This window comes from Natator depressus, chromosome 2, assembly GCF_965152275.1.
Source record: "Natator depressus isolate rNatDep1 chromosome 2, rNatDep2.hap1, whole genome shotgun sequence".
NCBI lineage: Eukaryota > Metazoa > Chordata > Testudines > Cheloniidae > Natator > Natator depressus.
This window is the reverse complement of record NC_134235.1, coordinates 17,563,490-17,585,228: the sequence shown is the minus strand read 5'-3', so window position 1 is coordinate 17,585,228 and position 21,739 is coordinate 17,563,490. Positions and strand designations below refer to the sequence as shown.

The following is a 21,739-nucleotide window of genomic DNA, read 5'->3' as shown; positions in this document are numbered from 1 at the left end:
GTGCAGAGAGGGTGTGAAATGCTACGATGGGACAAGTGAAGGGAAAATTCTGACATGACAACATTTGCATCCACTTTGCAAGGACTACACAGTGTGCAGGGCAGCGGAGAACTAGGACCCTGAGGATATTTTTCAAATGACTTTGCCCATAATAGTAAAGTAAAGTGCTCAGGTTGTGCCTTAAATTCAATATGAGGAAAAAATAACTAAATTAAGGGCTAGATTCTCTGTTCTTGTAAACAAGTGTAGAGCCAATGAAATCAGTGGACCTGTGGCAGTTTACACCAATGGGGGAAACCTATGGTCATAGAATCTCAGGGTCAGAAGTGACCATAGGAGGTCATCTAGTCCAACCCCCTGCTCAAAGCAGGACCAATCCCCAATTTTTCTCCCAGACCCCTAAAAGGCCTCCTCAAGGATTGAACTCACAACCCTGGGTTTAGCAGGCCAATGCTCTGAGCTATCCCTCCCCCTGGTGGTAATATACCTCTGCTGAGAATCTGGTCCTACATCTCTTTGAATGCCTACAGTCCACTTCAGCTCTGTAGTTAGTTTTGCTCCTCATACACAGTGTGTTTGTTAGTAAGGAACACAACAGACCCAACCTGCATTCAGAAAAGTGTTTGGAAGCAGTTGTTTAAATGAAGCAATCACTGCTGTCAGCAGACTATTTGCTGCTGGCATGTGCTGGGTTCTGTTGGCTAGGACTCTGCTGCGTTTCACATGCGGATAAAGAGGATCACCAAAGCTCAGAGAGATCATATAGGCTGAGAGATGTAAATGGGTTGGAAGTTTGTTATTTATGTTGCAGTAGCACATAGAGTCCCTAATCGGGCCTCAGTGCCCCATTGTGCTGGGTGCTGCACAAATGAGTAGAACAAGGACAGTCCTGCTCCAGAAAACTCACAGACTAGGACAGACAACTTGCTACGCATGTTGGAGGACAGGCAGATTGAGGAGTTAATGATTTATTTTGTCCCTCTGCCTCCCAACCAAGCACTCACTTGGCCAGGCTAAAATTTCCAGCATTTCCCCCCTTTGAAATGCAGTGGCAGCTCATCAGCTAGTGAACCAGTATCGCTCCAGGGAAGTCAAAGGAGCCACGCTGATCTACACAGACAGAGGATCTGATCCACAGCATTTTCCATTTTTACAATGTGTCTTTTGTTGTTGTTTCTTACAGAGCAGGGACTGACACTGGTTCTTCCACACTGCTTCTGCCTCTTGGGTGAGCCACTTTACTGTTATCTCTGCTCAATTCCCACACCCTCTGGAAGCCCACTCTCTTCTGTCCATCTGTCCGCAGGCCTTCCCACAGATCCCCTTTAGCTTGTACATTGGGCAGTCAGGCCTACCTATCTCTGGGCTGAGCCCTGGGAGCCTCCATTTTGAATTTATGAGCTCAGGATCACAATGCTTACTGGACAACAACCTCAGAGTGCATGAATATTAAAAACAGAGACATGAGGAACTCAGCATGGAGGAAGGCGGCTCCGATACTATTCACTTGGAAGATAAGGCTAATGCTGTGCTGTAATGTAATGTCCTCTGCTGTGAAAGCACTAACATAAAAGGACACTGCTGGTCTAGTCTAATCTTGGGCTTGCTTCAGCAGAAACTGTGAATCATGTTCAATTGTTCCATAGGTTTTTTTGGGTAGAGAAATGGCCACTAGACAATAGGGAAGTACAAGACCACCAAAATAATTTTCACGTGGGACCAAAACTTGAACCTGGGGCCTTCCGGGTTCATACACCTACCTACCCTCTCATCACCGCCACAAAAAGAAGAGCTCTAAAGTGGGTCTGAGGTGGATTATTGTGAGAGGTCATTATTAATGTATCTGAACAAGCTCTCTGAACCCTAACCTTTTTTTTTCAATGAACAAATGAAGTTCTATCATTGGACTATGGCAGACTTACCACTTCTTGCTGCAGACCCACTGTAAGCCTTGCTGACAGGCTACACAGCCAGAACCTGGGTTCTTCAGATCTGAGCAGCCACTCCCCCGCATGAACTGCTTCTAACAGTGTGAAGCACTACCTGGGTTTTGGAAAATTCTTAACTCCACTTCCTAAAGATTTAGGTTTTAAACATACTGATAAAAAATCAACGTAACCTCCCTCCCCCGCAAAAGTTCCACATCACTGAAGTGACACTGCACCTATAAAGCCCCAAGGTCCCACAAGTTTTTATAGCACTTTGTTTTACTGAGATGATGTAAAGTCCTTCAAGCCCCACAAGTTTATTGCAGGCAATCTCTGTACTTTCTCTGACTATGCACCAAGCACCAAGCTTTGCACCTGTAGCTCACCCAGTGCTGACTGCATTATTAGCTTTCTGGGCCACCCTGTATTGGGTAATAGCATTTATTTACTTATAAACTGAGGTTACACTGAAGCTTTCCTCAGCTGAGATCAGACCTGTTAATGGACTACAGTGAAGAACCTAGTACGTCTATATTGTAATACATCATTGCAATAGCTTTTTCTAATTTACCAATACAAAATTATAGTGTTTGCTGATGGTCCCACCAGGGAAAGGCATCTTTAAACTGCAGACAAGGATGAGACTGCCCAGGGGATTGACATAATCAATCAATTAAGGGTTTTCTATAGTATCCAATATTTTGGTATCCAAGGGCCTGACCCTAAGTGCATCACAGGGTCAGTTAAATCTGCATAGTGCGGTTCATCGTATACTCCATGGTATTTTCTGCTCCCCTTCCCTCCTTGGGTAGGAGTGACTCTGCTTAGGGAATAATATACTATACTTTGTATTATCATCATTATACTTTGGAAATACTTTGTCAAAGGGAAGGATCTTGCAGTGAGCGCTGTCAGTGGTCAAGCATCTCCTCAGGAGGTTCCATATAGAATATCAGGGGTGGAAGGGATCTCAGGAGGTCATCTAGTCCAACCCCCTGCTCAGAGCAGGGCCAAACCCCAATTTTTGCCCCAGATCCCTAAATGGCCCCCTCAAGGATTGAGCACACAACCCTGGGTTTAGCAGGCCAATGTTCAAACCACTGAGCTATCCCTCCTGCCAAAGAGCTGAACCTTCTCACGCAAGAAGGCTTTGTCTTTGGCTCTCATGTGTCCTGTCAACTGTACTGTCCCAGAGGAGCACAGCTGTTTTGGAGAGTCATGGGTAGAAACACGGTCACTGATGGTGAAATTCACCTCAGTGTACAAGACCTGTGCACCACTTGAGTCCCACTTACATTCTCAAAATTCTTCAAATTTGACTTTCTTTATAGGTCTCAAGGAGACTAATTTCAATTGGATGACTCTCTCAAAGACAATGAAGTTCTATGAAGTCTCTGTTCAACTTGTTTGCCAACAATCTGGCATACATAGTCTGTATCACATATGGAAAAGGGGTTCTTAGTTTTCAGAATTTGTTTTAGTTAATGGACAATAGCAATTAGCTGCTAATCCTTTGCCTTATTCATTTTTCCAAGACCTCCTCTAATTCTCTTACAGGTGTGAGATATTCTGTCTCAAGATGTGTTATTTGATACACAGGTAATTTAGGGGACCCTATTGCCATGCCTCAGGTTAGGAATAGTTCCCGTGTACTTCATGGGAGTCACCTTAGTATGTGGGAGTGACAATGAGAATTTCATTTTGACCTTGTCTATAGAAAGTAGACTGCTTCCAAAAAATCACTTAAACCATATTCTTGTCTCATTCCAAGACACCTCGTTTTTTCTGCTGGTTTCATTCAGCATTTCAGCTTTTGCTACACAGAAGCTGATATTCAAAGGGAAAACTCAGTGGGTACAAACCATGTGAACCAAAACAGAAAGCCTCATGTAACTCTACACCTGTTTTCCCCCCCACTTTAGTAAGGATGAACAGGGATAGCTCAGTGGTTTGAGCATTGGCCTGCTAAACCCAGGGTTGTGAGTTCAATCCTTGAGGGGGCCATTTAGGGATCTGGGACAAAAATTGGAGATTGGCCTTGCTTTGAGCAGGGGGTTGGACTAGATGACCTGCTGCGGTCCCTTCCAACCCTGATATTCTAAGTGAAAAACTAAAATTAAACATCTCTAAATACCCCTTTGAAAGGACAGGAAGTCTAGTGTCTTCCTTTGAAGGAATGACTCTTCTGTTGACTGGTACTTGTATTTATAGGTGTGTAAATATATATATATATTTATTTACATAAACAGGTTGAATGAAGCCTTTTGCTTTGTTTCAACAGGCATTTTGCCAGTTGTTCCACAAGATGGCAGCAAAGGAAAATTGTTGCCCAAGTACAGGACAAAGACACACAAGGACATGCAGCTTTTCAACTGTGATTAAGACATTGAAAACACCATTGTGATAGAACCATGAATGCTTGTGGGAAGCCACCTGGTGAGAGAGATTTATTTATTGTATATGCTTTCCAAGCTTACCTGTCTATGAAGAGCTAAATAAAAGTTACTTTGTATTACATTAAAGATTGCCCACTGTTCATGTGATACAGCAACAGCTAGGCTCTGATACCTGGACTTTGAGGTCCTGATTTCAAGTGTTAATTTTTGTGTGTCCCCCACCCCCAATAAATTTAACCACAAAAATAGCTTCCTAGTCCTCTATTTTTACTTGCAATGCAGTAACACTTAAATGCGCCAACTGAGTTTGCCCCATTGTGCTAGGCACTGTATATGTACATACGATCACTGCCCTGAAGAATTCAGATTCAAAACAGACAAAAGGTGTGAGAGGAAACGGTGGTGCAGAGACTTACCCACAGTCATACAACTGGTCAGTGACAGAGCTGGGACTAGACCCCAAACAGCCTGACTACCAGGCCAGTGCCCTATTCACTAGACCATATTACCTCCCTGCTGGTTTACTGTATCCAGCACAATGGGACCATGATCCCCACTGGAGCTTCTGGGTGCTACCAGAATATAAATAAGGACCATATAGTGATATCTTTACTCACACTCAGTAGGACTTTACTCCATGTGAAGTTCCACTGAATTTAATGGGAGTGTAGGTGGAATGTGGCAATGCCCAATGTGAGTAAATGTATTGCATTTTGATCCCTAATGAGGAGTCATGGTGAGTTGATGGCTTGACAGAGGAAAGGCAAAGGAGCTGAGGAACACTGGAAGGCTAAGGAGGACATAAAGGAAGAATTGAAGATTTTTTGCCTTTCTCTATTTATGTCTCTCTCTCGCTATAGGTCAGCCAACTGATGAAAGAGAGGTTAGATATTTCCTTATGTAGGAAAGGGAAGCCCCTAACAAATTCTAAATAGATGCAGAATTTTATTGTTTCCCTAATGAGATATGTCCCTCAGAGACTAGAAGAATGGAGACCTCTGTAGATCACTGTCAGGTAGATGTGATCAGTAAGAATCATTGCAAAGCCTCATGGTCCCATTGTGGGCATCAATCCTGAGTCCTGGTTGCTCTTGGCTAACCACCATGTAATTGCATAAAAGCATTCTTGGTATACCCCCATGATACCAGCACCCTCCCCCACCCCATTTAGTCTTGCAAAAATCTAGTTGTCTGCCACATTAATGCCTACCAACGTGGTCAGCTGGAATAAAAGGAGTGACTCTGACTCTAAATGGCTGCAAATAATTAATTTAGGAGCCTCAATACAACACTGACAAAAATCAAACCCATTTTGTAGAGATGAACATATTTTGTAAGATCAAAAGAAAAACGCCTAACAAGTAAAGCCATAAGGCAAGTTTCAAATATGCAAAAAAATCCTTTCAGTGTTAAACTGGGTATTTAAATAGTAACAGCGCTCTATTCTGTACTACAGAGCTTTGACACGGTACTGTTTGGATGGTGGAGTAGGAGTGTGTTTTAAGCAAACAACCACAAAGTGCCACTCTCCATTATTCTAAGCTTGTAGAATAATGAAAGAATAAGTCAATCAGATCTTGATAATAGTGACAGAAAATGGATCAAAGTCCTTGTTGAGTCTCTCCTGAGATTCTACAAGGATTAGGCTCCTCAGGCAGGAAGTCTTTTCTTTAAGGGTTTCTTTAAGAAATATGTTAAGCAAAAACATATAGTCAATTCAACAAAGTGGGCTGTAAAACTACATGCCCAAAAGGTCTTGGCTTCCAAGTCTCTTCTAAAAGTCACTAATGCCGACGTGTCTGTGAGGTAGGAGTGTGGAGGAGGCGACATTGTTTAGTGGGCAGGACACTAGACTGGAAATCAGGAATCCTTATTTCTTCCCCTGGCTCTGCCACAGTCTTGCCCAAGATCACACAGCAGATGGCTTTAACTCAGTGTGCTTCTGTTTCCTTTCCCTCTGTGTCTGTTTTGTCTATTTAGTTTGTAAGCACTTCAGGGACTGTCTTACTACAGATATGTTTTTCAAAAGTGCCTAAGTGACTGGGGCACCCATTGTGATAGGTGCTGTACATACACATAGCATAACCTTTTCAGAAGCACCTAAGTGACTTAGGAGCCTAATACCCAATATGTATGTATAGTGCCTAGTACACTGGGGCCCCAAATTAATTTGGTGTCTCTAGGCACTAGTGTAAAAAAAAGAGTAGTAAATAACTGTAACAACATGCAACCTCCAATCCAGTGGAGTATAACAGAGTTGCATATATGGGAGGAAAGCAGATTAATAGAACTTTACAGGGCAACCACTGTCAAAGTAGATTAGGTCCCAAATTTAGGTTGTGAAAGGAAGAGTTTTATGACACCTAATGTAGAGGAAAATGTTTTCATGATTTCCTAATATTGTAATTTCAGTGAAAAGAGTTTGTAATATAAACTGTCCCTGGCAGTGCTGGAAACCAATGAAATCCACAAGGTGAAACTGTCTAGCTAAATTTTATTTCCCACACTGAGCATGCATTCCAAATTATAGAAGCTTTTTGTGGTAAAATAATTTATAAGATAACACCATGTGTGTGTAAACTTACACACTGCCTCAGACTATAACTGTGAAAACTGGTCCAGAGTTGTGAGGGTTCAGGCCTGATGTACAAGACGAAAACACACCTATTAGACAACTACAGTCGAATGAGCTTTAGTTCCTAATGAATCCGAAAACAATGAGAAGTCCTTGGGGTACCTTAGAGACTAATATCAGGGGCAGCCGTGTTAGTCTGTATCCACAAAAACAACAAGGAGTCTGGTGACACCTTAAAGACTAACAGATTTATTTGGGCACAATCTTTCGTGGGTAAAACACCACTTCTTCAGATGCATGGAGTGAAAATTACAGACGCAGGCATTATATAATGACACATGAAGGGAAGGGAATTACCTCCCTCACAAGTGGAGAGCCAGTGTTGACAGGGCCAATTCGATCAGGGTGGATGTAGTCCACGCCCAATAATAGATGAGGTGGTGTCAATTCCAGGAGAGGCAAAGCTGCTTTTGTAATGAGCCAGCCACTCCCAGTTCCTATTCAAGCCCAAATTAATGATGTTAAATTTGCAAATGAATTTTAGTTCTGCTGTTTCTCGTTGAAGTCTGTTTCTGAAGTTTTTTTGTTCAAGTATAGCTACTTTTAAATCTGTTACTGAATGTCCAGGAAGATTGAAGTGTTCTCCCACTGGCTTTTGTATGTTGCCATTCCTGATGTCCAATTTGCGTCCATTTATTCTTTTACGTAGGGACTGTCCGGTTTGGCCAATATACATGGCAGAGGGGCATTGCTGGCACATGATGGCATATATAACATTAGTAGACGTGCAGGTGAATGAGCTCTGATGTTATGGCTGATGTGGTTGGGTCCTCTGATGGTGTCGCTAGAGTAGATATGGGGACAGAGTAGGCAATGAGGTTTGCTACAGGGATTGGTTCCTGGGTTAGAATAGAATATCAGAGTTGGAACTCAGGAGGTCATCTAGTCCAACCCCCTGCTCAAACCAGGACCAATCCCCAATTTTTGCCCCAAATCCCTAAATGGCCCCCTCAAGGATTGAACTCACAACCCTGGGTTTAGCAGGCCAATGCTCAAACCACTGAGCTATCCCTCCCCCTAAAAGGTTAGTGTTTCTGTAGTGCGGTGTGTAGTTGCTGGTGAATATTTGCTTCAGGTTGGAGGGGCTGTCTGTAAGCAAGGACTGGCCTGTTTCCCAAAGTCTGTGAGAATGAGGGATCGTTTTCCAGGATAGGTTGTAGATGGTGCTGGAGATAATGTGCTGGAGGGATTTTAGCTGGGGGCTGTATGTGATGGCCAGTGGTGTTCTGTTATTTTCCTTGTTGGGCCTGTCCTGTAGTAGGTGATTTCTGGGTACCTGTCTCGCTCTGTCAATCTGTTTCTTTACTTCCCCAGGTGGGTATTGTACTTTTAAGAATGCTTGATAAAGATCTTGTAGGTGTTTGTCTCTGTCCGAGGGATTGGAGCAGACTCCTTGTTGTTTTTGTGATTAGAGACTAACAAATTTATTTGGGCATAAGCTTTTGTGGGCTAGAACCCACTTCATCAGATGCATGGAGTGGAAAATACAGAAGCAGGTATAAATTAATCCAGTTTGCAAATTAATCAATTTTAATTAATTATTAATTAATCAATTAATACTACAAGACAGGCCCAACAAAGAAAGTAACAGAACACCACTAGCTGTCACCTACAGCCCCAAACTAAAACCTCTCAAGCGCATCATCAAGGATCTACAACCTCTCCTGAAGGACAATTCCTCACTGTCACAGACCTTGGGAGACAGGCCAGTCCTCGCTTAAGGACAGCCCCCCAACCTAAAGCAAATACTCACCAGCAACTACACACCATACAACAAAAACACCAACCCAGGAATCAAACCCTGCAACAAACCCCGGTGCCAACTCTGTCCACAGATCTATTCAAGGGACACCATCATAGGACCTAACCACATCAGCCACACCATCAGGGGCTCATTCACTTGCACATCTACTAACGTGATATATGCCATCATGTGCCAGCAATGCCCCTCTGCCATGTACATTGGCCAAAACGGACAGTCTCTATGCAAAAGAATAAATGGACACAAATCTGACATCAGGAATTATAACATTCAAAAACCAGTAGGAGAACATTTCAGTCTCCCTGGTCACTCAATAACAGACCTAAAAGTGGCAATTCTTCAACAAAAAAACTTCAAAAACAGACTCTAACGTGAAACTGTAGAATTGGAATTAATTTGCAAACTGGACACCATCACATTAGGCCTGAATAAAGACTGGGAGTGGTTGGGTCATTACAAAACCTAAGCCTAATTTCCCCCTACTGTTACTCACATCTTCTGGTCAACAGTTTGAAATGGGCCACTCTCATTACCACTACAAAAGTTATTTTTCCTCCCTTGGTATCCCACTGGTAATTGAATTGTCCCGTTAGACTGACCTCACACTTGGTAATGGAACACCCATCTTTTCATATATTTATACCTGGTTCTGTATTTTCCACTCCATGTATCTAATGAAGTGGGTTCTAGCCCACGAAAGCTTATGTCCAAATAAATTTGTTTGTCTCTAAGGTGTCACAAGGACTCCTCGTTGTTTTTGCTGATACAGACTAACACGGCTACCACTCTGAAACCAAAAACCCCAAGTGATACTCAGACAACCCCTCCCCGTGGTATTATTATATATTATTGTTTTTCACTTTTTGTTAAGTGTTGGCACCATGACTTGCTGCTCTCAAAGACACAGATACAACATGATTCCTGTCTCAGGCAGCTTGGAGTCTAGAACCACAAACTGCAGACAACACATACTGATGATTCAGATGAAGAAGTTACCTTAGGTGATTCTTTCTTCTTCTCCCCTCCCACCACTGACTTCCCTCACCCTCGTTTTCCTCCCATTTCAATATGATTTTATTTTTATTGTGATTTCACATCAAAACCATAAATTTCCCGAGGTTTAGGTTTGAAACCATAAATCGTCCAAGGATAGTGTAATGGGATGTCCACCCCACACAAGACTGGAAGGGATTCAGGTGTGCATGTAGGCCAATTAACTGCCCAGGCTGCACCTGGAGGAGGAGCCAGGGAGCAGGGAATTGATTAGACCTGGGGCTAAGGTGGACAGGAGGGGGCCTGTATAAAGCCCAGGAGCTGAGAGCAGAAAGAGGCTGCAGGGAAGTAGTCTGCAGTCACTCCCTGAGAGGAGGGGCTTGGCCTGGCAAACCCAGAGAAAGCGGGGAAGTCAGAAGGTAGAGCTATGAAGTAGGAAGGAGTTCAGGGGAAGACCAATACAGTCTCGGACCAAGCAAGTCACTGTTGCGAGAAATAGCATCCCTGGACTGGAACCTGGAGCAGAAGGTGGGCCCCGGCTCCCCTACCAGCCACAGGAAAGTGGCATGGTCACAGCAGTGAAGGGAAGACAGCCATTTTGTATAGCAGGAGGAGAAACATACATAGTGACCTGGCCAGAGGGCCAAGTCACAAAGAAGCAACACCCTAAGTTACAGAGGGTGCGAGAGGACAACAGGAAAGACACCACCAGAGGAGGGCGCAACGCCTGGTCAAAGATAATCCCCAGGAGGAGGCACCACTAGTGGTGAGTGAAGTCCATGAAGGATAGCTTTAAACTGGGCCCCAATTTCACTAGAAAGATTCACAGACATTATGTAACCTTCTGGTAAACCTAAACAGAACATGGGTTTGCAACAAATCCTCAGGCCAGATGAGTTCTTTGGGGTTTTAAGTTGCACTGTAATCATTTTACACAGCCATCAATGCCACAGGGTTATTTTTGGACATTATCAACCATCCTTGTTCTTGAGAGAGAGTTCTAGGCTTGAAAGAACGGTGTTTGATGCTATTTGTAAGACGTTTGTGCTACTCAAGAGCGACTTCAAAATGATGCATATACAGCACTGAAACTGCTGACCTGTGTGCACATTAGCAGAGTGTACTGATAAAAGGGAGACAAGTGCTCTTTAGAAGTGTCACAGGAAGGCGAGAAATAGGGAAAGCCATTGGAAGCGACACTCACTGTTCACTGCACAAATGAATCTCACAGCAAACACTGAGAGCATTACTAATGCTAGCAGTTTTCCTCTGAGAAGTATTAGGATGGATTTCTAAATGAATCTGAATGTCACAGTCAGAAGATGTGACCATGTTTTAATGGCATTTTTTTAGTGCATGCCTGCTGAAAGAGCTGAATATTCCTTGGCTTGTTTCAAGTAGCAGGAGCATGTTGTGACATTGTGCTCCCTATGTTTCATGGAAATATGCGAATGAGTGTGAATATGATGTAACTGGAATATGCTTTATGCAAAAGGTCTCTTGTAAGGTATTATAATCTACTGAGTGTGCTCATTCTATTTGTATGTATATATCATTCTCGTATCTGAAATTAGGAATATGAAATATAACTCTGAGGTCCTATTGTAGTTATGCAAAGTGTGGGCCATTAATGGTGGTTTGGAATCTTAATGGCTCCCATTAACCAGGACAATTGGTTGTAAATGGCTCTGTTTACCTGCAAGCCTCCACTGTATATGTGTGTGCCAACAAATGGGTAATGAAGTTTTACTGTGACATGTGATCATGTCACCTGAACTGGAATCCATCCTTAATCTGGTGCTTTTCCATTAAGAAGGTGGGGTGGGAACCCAGAGAGAGACAAAGGATTCCCACCTTGTGCAAAAGATATATAAGGGGGTGAAACAGAACAAAGGGGTGGCCAGCCTGCTTTTCACTTAAGATGCCTGCTGGAACTAACAAGGACTGTACCAGGAAAAAGGATTGGGCCCAGAGTAGGAAGGAGTCTAGTCTTTGAAATAAGCTTATTGGAACATCTCTAAGGAGATTTACCTGTACTCAGTTTTTTAATGTATTAGGCTTAGACTTGCTTGTTTTGTTTTATTTTACTTAGTAACTTACTTTGTTCTATCTGTTATTACTTGGAACCACTTGAATACTACTTTTTGTACTTAATAAAATCACTTTTGTTTGTTATTGAACCCAGAGTAAGTGATTAATACCCAGGAGACCAAACAGCTGTGCATATCTCTCTATCAGTGTTGTAGAGGGCTGACAATTTATAAGTTTACCCTGCATAAGCTTTATACAGAGCAAAACGGTTTTATTTGGGGTTTAAGCTCCTAGAAGAACTGAATACTGGGTGCTAGAAAAGTCCCTGTTAACTGAGAAGCCCCTCGGCTAAGTGAATCTTAGATTCTGTAACTGCAGGGGGACGTAGCCCAACCTCTTGGACTGTGCTGGAGCCAACTGGTGTGTCTAGCTCAGCAAGACGGGAGTGGAGCGGGGGTTTGTTCTCAGTGGTATCCCAGCAGATCTAGTGACAGTCTTGAGGGAGTTTCTGTGACCCAACCCGTCACACATATATTGTTATTAGGGCTGTCAAGTGATTATAAAAAATATCACAATTAATCGTGCAGTTAAACAATACTAGAATACCATTTATTTAAATATTTTTGGATGTTTTCTACATTTTCAAATATATGGATTTCAATTTCAACACATACAAAGTGTACAGTTTTCACTTTATTTTTTATTACAAATATTTGCACTGTAAAAAACAAAAGAAATAGTATTTTTCAATTCACCTAATACAAGTACTGTAGTGCAATCTCTTTATCATGAAAGTTGAACTTACAAATGTAGAATTATGTACAAAAATAACTGCATTCAAAAATAAAATTATGTAAAACTTTGGTGCCAGTCCAACTTCTTGTTCAGTCAATCACTCAGGCAAACAAGTTTGTTTGCAGGAGATAATGCTGCCCTCTTCCTGGTTACATCACCTGAAAGTGAGAACGGGCACTTGCATGGCACTGTTTAGCCAGCGTTGCAAGATATATACGTGCCAAATGTGCTACAGATTTATATGTCCCTTCATGCTTCATCCACCACTCCAGAGGACATGTCCATGCTGATGAAGGGTTCTGCTCAATAACGATCCAAAGCAGAGCGGACCCTGTTCATTTTCATCATCTGAGTCAGATGCCCCCAGCAGAAGGTTGATTTTCTTTTTTGGTGGGTCGGGTTCTCTAGTTTCCGCATCAGAGTGTTACTCTTTTAAGACTTCTGAAAGCATGCTCCACACCTCATCCCTTTCAGATTTTGGAAGGTACTTCAGACTCTTAAACCTTGGGTCCAGTGCCGTAGCTAGAAATCTCATGTTGGTACTTTGTTTGCGTTTTGTCAAATCTGCAGTGAAAATGTTCTTAAATAGAACAACATCTGCTGGGTCGTCACCTGAGACTGTTATAACATGAAATATATGGTAGAATGCAGGGAAAACAGAGTCGGAAACATACACTTCTCCTCCAAGGAGTTCAGTCACAAATTTAATCAATGCATTATTTTTTTAACGAGCGTCATCAGCATGGAAGCATGTTCTTTGGAATGGTGGCCAAAGCATAAAGGGGCATATGAATGTTTAGCATATCTGGCATGTAAATACCTTGCAATGCTGACTACATAAGTGCCATGTGACCCACCTGTTCTGACTTTCAGGCGACATTGTAAATAAGAAGCAGGCAGCATTATCTCCCGTAAATGTAAACAAACTTGTTCGTCTTAGCGATTAGCTGAACGAGACTGAGTTGACTTTTAGGCTCTAAAGTTTTACATTGTTTTGTTTTTGAGTGCAGTGATGTAACAAAAAAAATCTACATTTGAAAGTTGCACTTTCATGATAAAGAGATTGTACTATGATTCTTGTGTGAGGTGAATTGAAAAATACTATTTCTTTTATTATCTTTATAGTGCAAATATTTGTATTCAAAAATATTAATTTAAAGTGAGCACTGTGCATTTTGTATTCTGTGTTGTAATTGCAATCAATATATCTGAAAATGTAGAAAAACATCCAAAAATATTTAATAAATTTCAATTGGTATTCTATTGTTTAACAGTATGATTAAAACTGCAATTAAGGGCGATTAATTTTTTTAATCACAATTTGTTTGAGTTAATCATGTGAGTTAACTGCAATTAATCGACAACCCTAATTAATATGCAATTAATTACCCTAATTTTTCCTTCTCCAAGCATTCTAAATCTTTTCTCGCATTTATATTTCTTGAAGCACAGCCGAGACCTACATGTGTTTGAATTCATCTCTAATAGGAGGAACTCTCTGCACCAGTTGTTCAGATCTAGGCCTCCATTTGTGTAAGCACAAGCTTGATGTATGAGCACGCATATATTCTACCTATGTTTTTTCTACAGAGCCTCTCACCATAGTCTCGAGCAGTTTTGCGGTCTGATCCATTAGGTCCAGTGGCTGTTGATTATGCCCTTTGTGCACTCACATTTGTATACACAGGTACTGGATTTTAACACGTTTGTGCAGCTATGATAGAGACGCCACAGGCTAAATCCATTTCATTCAACTCTGGCTCCTCTGTGTTAAAGTGTTAGTTGTACCAAAGGCACTCAGATACTATGTAGACGGGTGCAATAGAAAAGCCCATGAAAGGTCGTTTTGATGATCCTGTGGCAGTTTGTGGAGACCAGCAGCTTTAACAACCTCCCTGATGGGTTATGGCCATTCTATAATTCAATTTTCACATTCCAGGGTGCTTGGATTTAGCTGGCAATCAGGGCCCAGCATAAAGGTGGCCAAATATAGTCTCCTTAGTGGCATTTTTAAAGTCAGAAAGAATTAGGGGTGTGAAAGAACGCTTATTGAAAGGTTGCACGGTGAGCAAGAGTTACTGCGTTCATGGAAATGTAAGCAGCCATGTTGGAAGCTTGAAGTGGGAGGAATGGGAGAAAGAGCCTCACTTGAATTGATGGAGACAGGCAGTAGAAGTCTGACCTGGGTCAGCTTTTATATTCAGACAACTGAAACAAGTCAGTCTGAGCACAAGGCCGAATGGAGAGGGACTGCAGTCCTCAGTGACAGTGAGGCTAACCTTTCCATGAATGATGGTGAGAAGTGGGATGCTAACAGCATTAGACACTGGTGTAATTAAAAATAGTATCTGCTATTCCAGTAGCTGGGATAGAAGTTTCAAGAGCTGTTATTCCCTCCTGTTTCAGGTTGTAGATTGAAAAGTAGCTGGGGCCAGGAATGAATATGGTTTCATGATACAGTATTGAATGATTATTTATTTCTACTATTCAGCAATGGGACTCAGTGTTGCCAGACAAGCTTAAGGCAATCTGGGGCCCTAAACACACTGTATATGCGGACTGCCCTTGGTCACACCCCCACACTATAGCCACACCCCCATGTACTGGGTCCTTACACCTTCTTGGGGTGGCAATGCCAGAGGCCACCTACACAAGAGTATTGTGCTGGAGTGCCCACTTTGAGCAGGCACCAGGGTTCCTTGTTTACTGGTAGCTTGGGGTGTGTCTATAGGTGAGAAGATTCAGATGCCCTCCATCCCTCATGTGTGTGTGGGTCCCTTCTGACACCATCACATCACAACTGAGTGACAGGGAACCCCCTCCTTTATCACCTTATATAGACCCCTGGTGGGTGGCACAGGGGTAATGTGTTTCAGGGTTACTAACCCAATAAGATGAATGGAGCAATTCTCATCTCCCTGAGCTATTGCTTCAGGCTGCCTGCAGACTCTGGCAGCCATTGCTATAACACTTGTTTCACATTTTGAATGTGTTCTTCAGAACTGCTATCAGAATCTGGCCCTGGGTTTTGTAGATAAAATAACCCAGTCAGTCAGACTTAGAATCCCGCTAGTCCCACCTCACCCCAAATCCTTCCTCCTCTTCTGCAAAGAAGCAAGATGGAAGCAGGGCAAGTCATAAATAAAAATGCATAGACAAGAAGGACTTATCATGAGTTCTAAGAACAGCCCCAGAAGGAGCCTGATACTGAGGGAGGGGAGCCTTAGCTTTGGCCTGATCCAGCCTGAATCTTTAGCTGGCTGATGGGAAAAGTCACCTCGACTGAGATCAGTTGCTTGGGTAGATCACAGAGCTGAAGCTAGCCCAGGAAGTTCCTCATTCCTAGTTCATGAAGAGCTTTTCTATTGGTAATAGCACCCTGTTGTGTACCTGTTGGCCTCCTATTTAGCCAATTCAGTTGGCCAAGAGCAGGGTGACACTGACACCCAGGCAACCATACTAAGGATCTGGCAAAGAGCTATCCACGGCAGCCTTTTGGTTAGCTTGGAGGGAAACTGAAGGAGGCCTCATTAGATACATTATAAAGGCTTTAATGTCTTAACCTGAAGGATCAAACAATGGGCCCTGCAAGAGATAAGTTAACAGAGGAAGATCATGATAGATGACAATTCCTAGCTTACATCCTCTCCTCGCACTTTATGGAGCTTAGTGACATAAGAGAATGATACAAAATAATTAGTTTCAAAAGGGAGATTTTCCAAAGAGCCTGACAGATTTAGGAACACTGTTCCACTCCCTTCCACTTTTAAAAATTTCCCCCCTAAAAGCTTAGTGCAAGAGTCTGATTTCAGGTGCCAAAGGAGCTTGGGATGTAAGAGGACTGGAGTGGGACAAGGCCCATTATGGAATAGCCTGGTGAACTCAGAACACTTTTAATAGACTTAAAGTTCTCTACAAGTATGTCACTTTTTTCCCGAGGCAAGAGAAGGAAGAGCCGTGTGATTTGGGTGTGCGCTGAGCTGTTATAGAATTAATAATTCAAAGCAGCAGAAGCTTTTATTCTGCCTTGATGCTTTGCACTGTCACTTTCATCAATAAAAACTCTAGCCTCTGTTTTTCGGCAGGAATGGCTAATCCAAGTGAAATACTATGCTTTATAAATATTATTTTTGTCTTGGGACAGATTCAGCTAACAGTGCAGTTCAGACTTTGCTGGGAGAGAGACAATAAAACAAATAATTCTCTAATTCCCCTAATTAGCCTCTGTGACAAGTACAGGAAACACATTTTTAATTATGGATTGCAGTTATGTAATGTTTTTCTTTCGGAAAGATCCTTTTGAGCTTCTAAAAATAACTCCTCCCCTTCCCCCATCTCCAGGAGAAGATTTTCTCTCCACTCTTCTTTTACTACTTTCTGTATGCTCTATTCTGCAGCAGCCATTTGTGGCCTTTGTGACACAGAAGATTGCATAAGCCATGGAAGACTGCATAGTTATTTATACTGCACCAGATGCACACATGCTTATTTGCAAATGATTGAGACATTTAATAGTAATGAGATATGGCACTTACCGAGCACTATTCATCCACTGAACTCAAAGCACTTTAATCATATGGGAATATATTAATACCCCTTTTTGGCCAAGGTCACATCTTGGGTCACTGTCAGAGAACTGGGAGTAGACAGTTCTCCTGGTCTCCTGTCAAGAAAAGATGGACCCTGCCCCGAGGATCTTAAAATCTAATTCAAACAGATTACATGATATTTTCAGAACACACGATGGAGTGGGTGAAGGGAGTGAGAAGCTGGGGGGTGCTGGAGGAAATGCAATTGGAAGAAACAATTTTAACTTCTCTTCTGATATTTAGTTGTTAAGATCTTGATGCGTTCTTAAAATCAATCAGCCAGACACAGGGATGGCGAGTTCCGTGGGTGCTTTCCCTAGCAAGATGCACAGAGTGAGCGTTGTTTGCTAGGGGTTTTGCACACATAAGTAACATGGAAAATGTCAGCCTTTTTAACACGCAGTCAGTGACACTGACCATTCCATAGGCTGAATATTTTGCTTCTGTAGGCAATGGTTGGTCAGCCCCCAGGAGCCAGCTTTGGACGAGAGTGAAGAGATCATGCTAGATTCATGGAGTTTAAGGCCAGAAAGGACCATTAGTTCATTTAGTCTGACCTCCTTTACAGCACAGGCACAGAATTTCCCTCAGTTATCCCTGCATTGAACCCAATAATTTGTCTTCGATTGGAGCATCTCTTCCAGAGAGGCATCCACAGTCTTGATTTGAAGACTTCAGAAGATGGTGAATCCATCACTTCCCTTGGCAATTTGTTTCAATGGTGAATCATCCTCAATATGAAAAATGTGTATCTTATTTCTAATTTGAATTTTTCTGGCTTTAGCTTCCAGCCATTGCTTCTTGTTATGCCTTTCTCTGGTAAATTAAAGAGCTCTTTTGTATATGATATTTTCTTCCTGGGAAGGTAGATAATAAGATAGAAAATATCATATTGCCTCTATATAAATCCATGGTACACCACATCTTGAATACTGTGTTCAGATGTGGTTGCCCCATCTCAAAAAAGATATATTGGATTTGGAAAAGGTTCAGAAAAGGGCAAAAACAATGATTAGGGGTACGGAACGGCTGCCATATGAGGAGAGATTAATAAGACTGGGACTTTTCACCTTGGAAAAGTGACGACTAAGGGGGGATATGATTGAGGTCTATAAAATCATGACTGGTGTGGAGAAAGTAAATAAGGAAGTATTATTTACTCCTTCTCATAACACAAGAACTAGGGGTCACCAAATGAAATTAATAGGCAGCAGGTTTAAAACAAACAAAACAAAGTATTTTTTCACAAAACGCACAGTCAACCTGTGGAACTCCTTGCGAGAGGATGTTGTGAAAGCCAAGACTATAAGAGGGTTCAAAAACGAACTTGATAAGTTCATGGAGGATAGGTCCATCAATGACTAATAGCCAGGATGGGCAGGGATGGTGTCCCCAGCCTCTGTTTGCCAGAAGCTGGGAATAGGCGACAGGGGATGGATCACACTTGATGATTACCCGTTCTGTTCAGTCCCTCTGGGGCACCTGGCACTGGCCATTATCAGAAGACAGGATGCTGGGCTAGATGGACCTTTGGCCTGACCCAGTGTGGCTGTTTTTATGTATTTATACACTGTAATGAATTAAATGAAATCCAGTGAATCCCTTCCTTTTCCATAAATCTTCCTTCTGATTCAGTCAGGCTTGACATTGGCACTACGCACTGGCAGAACCTGTTTGAGGACCACACAGAAACTGAGCTGTCAGGCTGGTGGAGCACAGAAATTAGAGCTAGTAAGGAATTATATGTGACAGTCTTAGACTATGCCCTTTCCCAGTCAGAGTAGCTGACAGCCAGATGAGAGAAGCACTCAGCTGTAGGGTGGCAGTGTGCAGACTAGCCGGTAATACTTAGTGAAACCCACCTGGCATTTTCAAACTTGAATACACAGAAAGGAGGGGGAGGCAGGATCAGTGAAAATGTTTATAGGGGCAAAGTCCAGACAGTCTGGTTGAACTCTTAGCCAAGTGTCTGAGGAAAGTTGGGGTACGGATAAGAACTAGCTGTCTGAAGCTTAATTCAGATCAGACTAAGGTTATGCTGGTAGGTTGGGGACCGGGAGGCTGATACCTCAGGTACTTGCCTGCCACTCACTTCTTGTGAGCATTTGCAATCTGGGGGTAGTGCTGGATCGCCATCTGCTGTTGGATGTGCACACTGCAGCAAGTGTCATGATTGCTTTTTACCAGCTTCTGCCTGTCCGGGAGATTGCATTCTTCCAGATGTGGACCTTGCTGCCAGGCTCCAGCCTTACCAAGGCAGAACGGTTGCCCCATGTAGCACCCCAAGATCCAAAGAAACCCAAATTTTCTGCCCTTCCAGGCACACTGCAAGGCCTGTCTCTTTGGGCAGGGATGGCTGAGGGTTAAGGCAGTTGAGGGTGGGTGTGTCGGGTGGGGAAGTGCAATTGGGGTTGTAAGTTGTATTGGTCACGTGCCTGGTGATCAGCTGGTGTGTGGCAGGGTGGGAGGAAACAGTGCTCTTGCTCTGGTTGGGTTTTATTTGGCATTTCCAGTGTTCTTGTCTCTTTGAATTCAGACTGAAATCTGAATGAATAAATAAAAAGGAAGCCATGAAATGGCGTTTTGCAGCCAGGACACAGGAGCCCTTTTTTTTTTTTAAAATAGGGTGATGGATTGGTTTGCATGGAACCTGAACTCCTCCTGTTATTCACACAGCAGGCGCTGAACAGCATGGGAAAACAGCACCCACATCATCTCCCCAGTGACCCTCCACCCTCATGGACACTGATTGCCAACAAACGGATCAGTTGTGTTGGTGATGGTGGCTTTCCTACCGTCTTTTCACACGGTGACCAAGCCTGATACAACCAAGTCATTTTACTCAGGCCACTGACCAGCCATCATCCCATAACAACTTGCAGTCAATGGGCTAGACTAGAATCAGCCACCTAGAAATGCTATCTGAGCCCATCTCCCTGTGAACCATCCAGGGGAGGTATTCTCTCTCCTAAACCTGCATTAGCCTCAATCGCCTATGGCTGGCACTTTGGGGAGCTAGTATTTCTACTCAACATGGGTGAGGCTGAGTGTCAAAGTATAGAAAATAGGTTTTTTTTAAAAAAGAAATAGATACCTAATGAAACTGATCCTTAACTCACTGCCATAAAAATCTCAGTATCATTGCTGCTGTGTGTCAGCAGGTATAAAGATGAGAGCTTTGTTGCCCAAACCCCTTTACTTGTTTGGATCAGTGGACAAAAATCCTCCAGTTTCACACTATCCTGGTAAGAGTCTTCACATATTTTATTTTACCTATATCCCACTGTCTCAAGGCAAAGCTGTACTGAATTGTGTTCCTCCCCCAAATCCGAAGGGAGCGCTGCTGAAAAGAGCTTCAGAGGTACATTAATTGTGAAGTAGCAAGGCCTTCGGCGCATCAATTTCAGTGTGTTTATTAGGTGGTAAAAGGGGAAAATGGAAAAAAAAATTGATTAAGGAAAATGACTTTATAAAGAAACGGACTTCACCCATTAATGTGACATACCCCAAGTAAACATTACTACCAGCAAGGCTAATTAACACGAAGTGCCTTAGATTCGAACCCAAGGACAATAGGCTTCAATGACAAGGAGATACTGACATGGAGTTTTTAAGCATTCTCTGTGTGTCCTGTCTATTGCATTGTAATCTTTCCCCCTCACTGTAGTGAAGAGCGGAGCTTGAAAGACTGCAAATGCCCATCCATGTCACTCTGCTGTTGGATGACAACTGACAGGAATTACCAGCCAGGTTAAGAATTTGTCTGTGCAATTACAAAGCTCTTCATGTACCAATGGAGAAGCTTAATGTGGCTCTTTTCTGCTCTAATCATTTCGTTGCACCTCTGCCAAAATCAAGTCTTGGGTAGGACTCTCTGCTTCTAAGGTGTCAGCTTGACAGTGTCCAATGAAAGGCCATTTGGCCATTATTAACTGTCATTGAAAACAGAAAAGGAGTACTTGTGGCACCTTAGAGACTAATTTGTTAGTCTCTAAGGTGCCACAAGTACTCCTTTTCTTTTTGCGAATACAGACTAACACGGCTGCTACTCTGAAACCTGTCATTATTGAAAACAGGGAGACACTGAGTATTTTTGACATGGAAACTCCTTGATGTTCCATGCTGCATAGAAAAAGGAGGTAAATGCTTATGGATACCGAAGAGAAGGATTAAATGAGACTGTCACTTAGAGGAATCTTTGCTGGCTGTTTTCAGATGTGCAAGCAACAGTGAGATTATCAGGAATGAGTGAGAAGCTGTGTTTTTTTTCAGTTGTTACATACACAACAGCCACCGTTATCAGGTCAGCATTTAGCCAAGTCCACACTGGGGTATCTGACAGCTTATCTAAACCGTGTAAATTCCTACATGCACTAGCATGTGGCACTAAGGGCCCATGCTAGACCCTGCCAATGCACACTAAAAGTTCCCTACTGTGCATTAATGTAGTCCTGTTTCAAAGAGTAGTACATTAATACACACTGGCGACCTTTTAGTGCGTGCCAGCAGGGTCCACACAGGCCACTTAGTGTGCAACACAGTAGTGCAACACTGGAATTTACATCCCTCTAGCATGTACTAATGCTCTGTATAGAGAAGCTCTGAGATAC

At 42.7% G+C, this 21,739-nt stretch overlaps 1 long non-coding RNA gene across 2 annotated transcripts in view; it reads left to right on the top strand.

The window, feature by feature from the left end:
- Positions 1–4,455, top strand: part of LOC141981266 (uncharacterized) — a 43,008-nt gene extending 38,553 nt beyond the window's left edge. For both annotated transcript variants that reach the window (XR_012637706.1, XR_012637707.1), the window contains exons 2-3: positions 1,184–1,228; positions 4,210–4,455. This is a non-coding gene — a long non-coding RNA (uncharacterized LOC141981266). The remainder of the gene's footprint in view (positions 1–1,183; positions 1,229–4,209) is intronic.
- The last annotated feature ends 17,284 nt before the right edge of the window (positions 4,456–21,739 follow it).